Below are 6,489 nucleotides of genomic sequence, written 5' to 3'. Positions count from 1 at the left end.
ATCTGGACGCAGCGTTTTTGACGCTGCAGCTCTACCCAGCATCAAACACGCAGCGTTTTCTGACTGTGGAAACACACCCTGAGAGCTTTGACTAGTTGATGGAGCTTTGCTTACCCCAGACTAGTCAGCCCTATTTTCATGTTATCACGCCTCTGTAGGCATGATAGCATAATATGCACAAGCTGGGGTCATCACCAACTCTTGCAAATCTGCACACGTGCGCCGCTCATTCTGGCAGCATCACTGCGTCTCTGAAGCTGGGTGTACGTTTTCCGGCTTTAGAGGCATGCATTGCGCATGACCAGAAGCTATCTTCTAAACTTCCAGACAAGCAAAGTGCACGTCTCTGAAGCTGGGAAGTGTAAACCCAATTTCAGAGGCACACTGTGTATGACCAGATGTTCAGAAGATGGCTTCCGGTCATGCGCAGTGGATGCCTCTGAAGTTGGGAAGCGCACACCCGGCTTCAGAGACGCAGAGATGCTGCCGGAATGAGTGGTGTTCATGTGCTAGATTTGCATAAGCTATGATGATGCTGCTTATGCAAATTATGTTATCATGCCCATAAAGGTATAATAACATGGAAAGAGGGCTGTCTAGTCTGGGGAACTACTGCCCTATTGACTAGTCAAAGCTCTCATCAGCAAAGCAAATGGGAGCAATATAAATTCTTTTTTAAAGCATTCAATTAACAGAATTATATTATACAGGGATTGCTAGGGGGGAGTTTAATCACACCTAGCTGAATGCTGCTGGATTGGAGGGCATAGGGAGCCTGACAGGTTCACTATAAGCAATCTATAACTGTAAAATGTATTTTACTGGTTAAAAGTCAATGCATCAGGTTTCAGTTATATTTAGATGCACTATGTGGTAATTTCAATTTGGTTTAATCTGAATACATCACATGTTCAAAATTAATATATACACACATGGTCAAAATTGTTGCTACCCCTCGTTTAATGACAGAAAAACCCACAATGGTCACAGAAATAACTTGAATCTGACAAAAGTAAAAATAAATAAAAAATCAATGAAAATGAACAAATAAAAATTAGACATTGCTTTTCAACCATGCTTCCACAGAATTTAAAAAAAAAATATAACTCATGAAATAGGTCTGGACAGAAATGATGGTAACCCTGAAAATAATGTAACAAAAGGGACATGTTAAATCAAGGTGTGTCCACTAATTAGCATCACAGGTGCCTACAATCTTGGAATCAGGGAGTGGGCCTGTATATAGGGCTACAGATACTCACTGTGCTGTTTGGTGACATGGTGTGTATCACACTCAACTTAGGGTACTGTCACACTCTGCAACTTTCCAACGATCACAACCAGCGATACGACCTGGCCGTGATCGTTGGAAAGTCGTTGTGTGGTCGCTGGAGAGCTGTCACACAGACCGCTCTCCAGCGACCAACGATGCCGAAGTCCCCGGGTAACCAGGGTAAACATCGGGTTCCTAAGCGCAGGGCCACGCTTAGTAACCCGATGTTTACCCTGGTTACCATCGTAAAAGTAAAAAAAAAAAAACAGTACATACTCACATTCCGGTGTCCGTCAGGTCCCTTGCCGTCTGCTTCCCGCTCTGAGTGCCGCCGTAAAGTGAAAGCAGATCACAGCGGTGACGTCACCGCTGTGCTCTGCTCTTACTTTCCGGCCGGCAGTCAGTTAGAGCGGGAAGCAGACTGCAAGGGACCTGACAGACACCGGAATGTGAGTATGTACTGTTTGGTTTTTTTTACTTTTACGACGGTAACCAGAGTAAACATCGGGTTACTAAGTGCGGCCCTGCGCTTAGTAACCCGATGTTTACCCTGGTTACAAGCGAATGCATCGTTGGATCGGTATCACACACACCGATCCAACGATGACAGCGGGAGATCCAGCGACGAAAGAAAGTTCCAAACGATCTGCTACGACGTACGATTCTCAGCAGGGTCCCTGATCGCTGCTGCGTGTCAGACACAGCGATATCGTATGGATATCACTGGAACGTCACGGATCATACCATAGTAGCGACAGAAGTGCCACTGTGAGACAGTACCCATAGACCAGAGGAAGCGAAGGAAAGAGTTGTCTCAGGAGATTAGAAAAAAATTATAGACAAACATGTTAAAGGTAAAAGTTATAAGACCATTTCCAAGCAGCTTGATGTTCCCGTGACTACAGTTTCACACATTATTCAGAAATTTAAGATCCATGGGACTGTAGCCAACCTCCCTGGATGTGGCGGGAGGATGAAAATTGATGACAAATCAAAGAGACGGATAATACGAATGGCAACAAAAGAGCCCAGAAAACTTCTAAACAGATTAAAGGTGAACTTCAAGCTCAAGGAACATCAGTGTCAGATCGCAACCATCCATCATTCTATGAGCCAAAATGGACTTCATGGGAGATGACCAAGGACGACACCATTGTTAAAAAACAATCATAAAAAAGCCAGACTGTAATTTGCCAAACTACATGTTGACAAGCCACAAAGCTTCTGGGAGGATATCCTATGGACAGATGAGACAAAAATTTAATTTTTTTGGCAAGACACATCAGCTCTATGTTCACAGACAGAAAAATTAAGCATATCAAGAAAAGAACACTGTCCCTACTGTGAAATATGATGGAGGCATTGTTGTGTTCTGGGGCTGCTTTGCTGCATCTGGCACAGGGTGTCTAGAATCTGTGCAGGGTACAATGAAATGAAATGAAATCTCAAGACTATCAAGGGATTCTAGAGAGAAATGTGCTGCCCAGTTTCAAAAAGCTTGGTCTCAGTCGCAGGTCATGGGTCTTGCAACAGGATAATGACCCAAAACACACAGCTAAAACACCCAAGAATGGCTAAGAGGAAAACATTGGACTGTTCTGAAATGCCCTTCTATGAGCCCTGACCAAAATTCATGAGCATCTTTGGAAAGAGCTGAAACATGTCATCTGGAAAAGGCAACCTTCAATCACGAAACAAGCAGTTTGTTCTTGAGGAGTGGGCCAAAATACTTGTCGAGAGGTGCAGAAGTCTCATTGATAGTTACAGGAATTGTTTGATTGCAGTGATTGCCTCAAATGATTGTGAAACAAAATATTAAGTTAAGGGTATCATCATTTCTGTCTAGGCCTATTTCATGAGTTTTATTTTATTTTTTTTTAAATTCCGTGGAAGCATGGTTGAAAAGCAATGTCTGACTTTCATTTGTTCATTTTCATAGATGTTTTATATATTATTATTGCTCTTCCCTAACAGCACCAAGGTTTTCAGGAAAGTAGTCCAAATGGGAATGTAAAATTGTAACTTCTAATTCATTAAACAATGCAAGGCTTTAAAATGTTTCAGCATGTTTTCCTCGCTGGACTTAACTTTTGGATCTTTGTTGTTAATTAGAAATTTCTTCAAGACTTCTTTAAAAGAACCCCAAGCCCTTTTCTCAACATCTTTTATTTTTGATTTGAACATGTCATTCTTCATGAGATTCTAAATATCTGGACCCACTTAAATGCTTTACTTCAGTTTTGGTTGGGGATGAGGCCTTTCAGATGTGTGGAAACCTCAGTTTTAAGTACTTGTGTACCAAGTTTCAGGGACTATCCGAACCAAAACTCGCAGAAGTTTATCGCATCACACACAGTTGTGTGATCCTGGCCTTCAGGTTCACTTCCGCATCTGACCACATTGCAATACTTACGAAATTCCTTTCTGACTCGTGGCATGGCGTTGTCCTAGTCATCCATCAGCGCTTGGGCCACCTCATTCCGCAGCCGCCGAATCACCACAGCGTCCGAGTGCTGCTGCTCCCGGGTGTCCCACGACGCAACTCACTCCTGCACCAATGTGATGAGGAGGTCATTATCAATGGCTTCTTCCTCCCGTTGTGGAACCTAGAAATGAAAGAAATACATTAATGTTGTAAAGATAAAACACTTAAAACAAAAACAGTCAAAATGAGCAAAAACAGTCAAGAGTACCAAAAACAGTCAAGAATAAATAAAAACATTCAAGATTACTTACACACCGTCTTGCCACCGGCACTTGGGCCTGCGTCTGCTGCTCCTGCTCATCTGCACTGGAATGGTTCTGTAAAGAAAAATAAATATTGTGCCACATGTGTAATAGTGACAGTGAATACTTACCAGTCAATAGCAAATGTACTCACTTCAGTCTCCTGTCCACTCTGTAAGGTCTGCTCTGCACTGGAGAACATGGTGAGGAATGCTGCAAGAGAGACAGAAATGATTACACACTTCAGGGAGAAAGACAGGCAGACATATAGCTTGCATACTCACATTTTGAAAGTCAGAGTCTTCCAAAAAAAGTCTTCCAATGCTTCCAAAAAAGTCTTCCAATGCTTGTAGAGTCTTGAGAGTACTGGACTTCCACTGCCCACACCTTCTTTTATAAGGTTTGTTTGGGGGGTGGCTAGACATGTTTTCTCGTAAAAACACATGTGTACGCAAATGCAATCATACGCATGTCCTTGCGTTCCTATGTGTTCTCATAGACTGTAATGCATTGTTTTTACACACTCCTTCCGCAAGCATCCGCATACGTATGGCGGCGGAAATTTGCCGCCTCAAAAATTGCAACATGGTGCATTAGCCGCGCCCCACCGCACACTCCGAAAAGATGCATGCGTAAGCAAACGCAGGCAAACACATGCAAACACATGAACCTGCGTCCACAATGTAAAATATATGAAATCAAGACGCATGCAGATATATGCATCAAAAACGCTGCGGACACAACTGCAAATGTGAAATCAAGCCTTAATGGTGAGTAACTATCAGTCCCCGAGAGTAGTTACGCTCAGGAGCAGAGAAGGCGTTAGAGAAGAAACTGCAGGACATGCAGTGACCCGAGGATGACTTCTGGGTTTGCACAGCTCCAGCCCCTAACGAGGATGTTTCCACCTCTAGGAAGAACCGTTTGCTTAAATCCAGGTGATGCAGAATGGGAGTGGTGGAGAAGGACTATTTAAGAGAGCAGAAGGGCTCTTCAGCCTCGGAGAACCAGTTCTTCGGATCGGCTCCCTTTCGAGTCATACCAGAGATGGGAGCAGTTAGCGTGGAGAAATGAGGAATGAATTGACGATAATAATTAGCAAAGCCAAGGAATCGCTGACTTGTTTTGACTCTCACGGGCAGCGGCCATCTAAGGATGGAAGAGGCTTTCTCAGGATCCATTATGAGTATGATATCTGAGATAATGAAACCCACGAAGGGAAGAGAGGACTGTTCGAAAACATATCTCTCATACTTGTCATAGAGGCGATTCTCCCTCAGACACTAAAGAGCCTGCCGAACTGCTCGTCTGTGGGAGGCCAGATCTGGAGAAAATACCAAAATATCATCCAGATACACAACAACGCAGGAATAAAGCAGGTCCTGGAAGATGTCATTGATGAATTCTTGAAAAACGGTCAGTGCATAACTGAGACCAAAGGGAATCACTCGGTATTCATAATGTCAATCCCTGGTGTTGAAAGCCGTCTTCCATTCGTCTCCCCAGCGAATGCGGATAAGATTGTAGGCAACTTTGAAGTCTAATTTGATGAAGATCCTGGCACCTCTTAATCGGTCGAACAACTCAGGAATCAGTGGAACAGAGTATTAATTTTTCACCGTGAGCTGGTTGAGATCTTGATAGTCAATACAGGGTCGGAGTGATCCATCCTTCTTCTTAACTAAGTAAAACCTGGCCACAGCAGGAAAGGAGGGTTTCTGAATGAACCCCCTGGCCAAATTCTCCTGAATGTAGTCCAATATAGCTTTAGTCTCAGCTGGGGACTGAGGGTAAAATTTGCCTCTAGGGGGTGTAGATCCGGGAATCAAGTTGTTAGGGCAGTCATATGGCCTGGGGGGTGGCAAAGTCTCTGCTTCTTTCTTATCAAAAACATGGGCAAAAAAAAAACATCGGCAAAGGACCAATAGGCATACAGCAAACTAAACAGCAATGCCGGACAAGGCGGGGCCTTAGCCAGGCGTACTGGAACCAGACACTTCTCATGACAGGAATGTCCCCAGCGGAGCACCTCTCCAGTTCTCCAGTCCATCACACGTTCGTGCTGCCATAGCCTTGGTAGGCCTAAGAAAAAGGCATGACATGTGGGAAAGAACATAGAAGGCAATCCTCTCAGAAGGAAGCATCCCAATATGGACCTCAAGTGGCTCAGTAGCCAGACGAATCATCTCCCGACGTGTTCTCCCATCGACAGATGTTATTTCCAGGGGGTTCTTGAGTGGATGAACTGGGATTTGGGGCTGATCCACTATAGCCTGGAGGATAAAATTTCTGGCTGCCCTAGAATCCAAATACGCAGACTCAACAAACTGGTATTCACTTGTTGTCACAGCCACAGTAAGGGTCAGAAGTAGGGAGATGTCTTTTCCATCTAGGGAGACCTCTCCTACTGACCCTAGATGCCATAGCTTCTCCGGCTTTACCGGACAGACTTGAATGGAGAGGCTCATGTCACCACAATACAGGCACTG

Source organism: Ranitomeya variabilis, chromosome 4 (assembly GCF_051348905.1).
Source record: "Ranitomeya variabilis isolate aRanVar5 chromosome 4, aRanVar5.hap1, whole genome shotgun sequence".
Lineage (NCBI taxonomy): Eukaryota > Metazoa > Chordata > Amphibia > Anura > Dendrobatidae > Ranitomeya > Ranitomeya variabilis.
The sequence above is the reverse complement of the archived record's forward strand: the minus strand, read 5'-3'. Positions refer to the sequence as shown.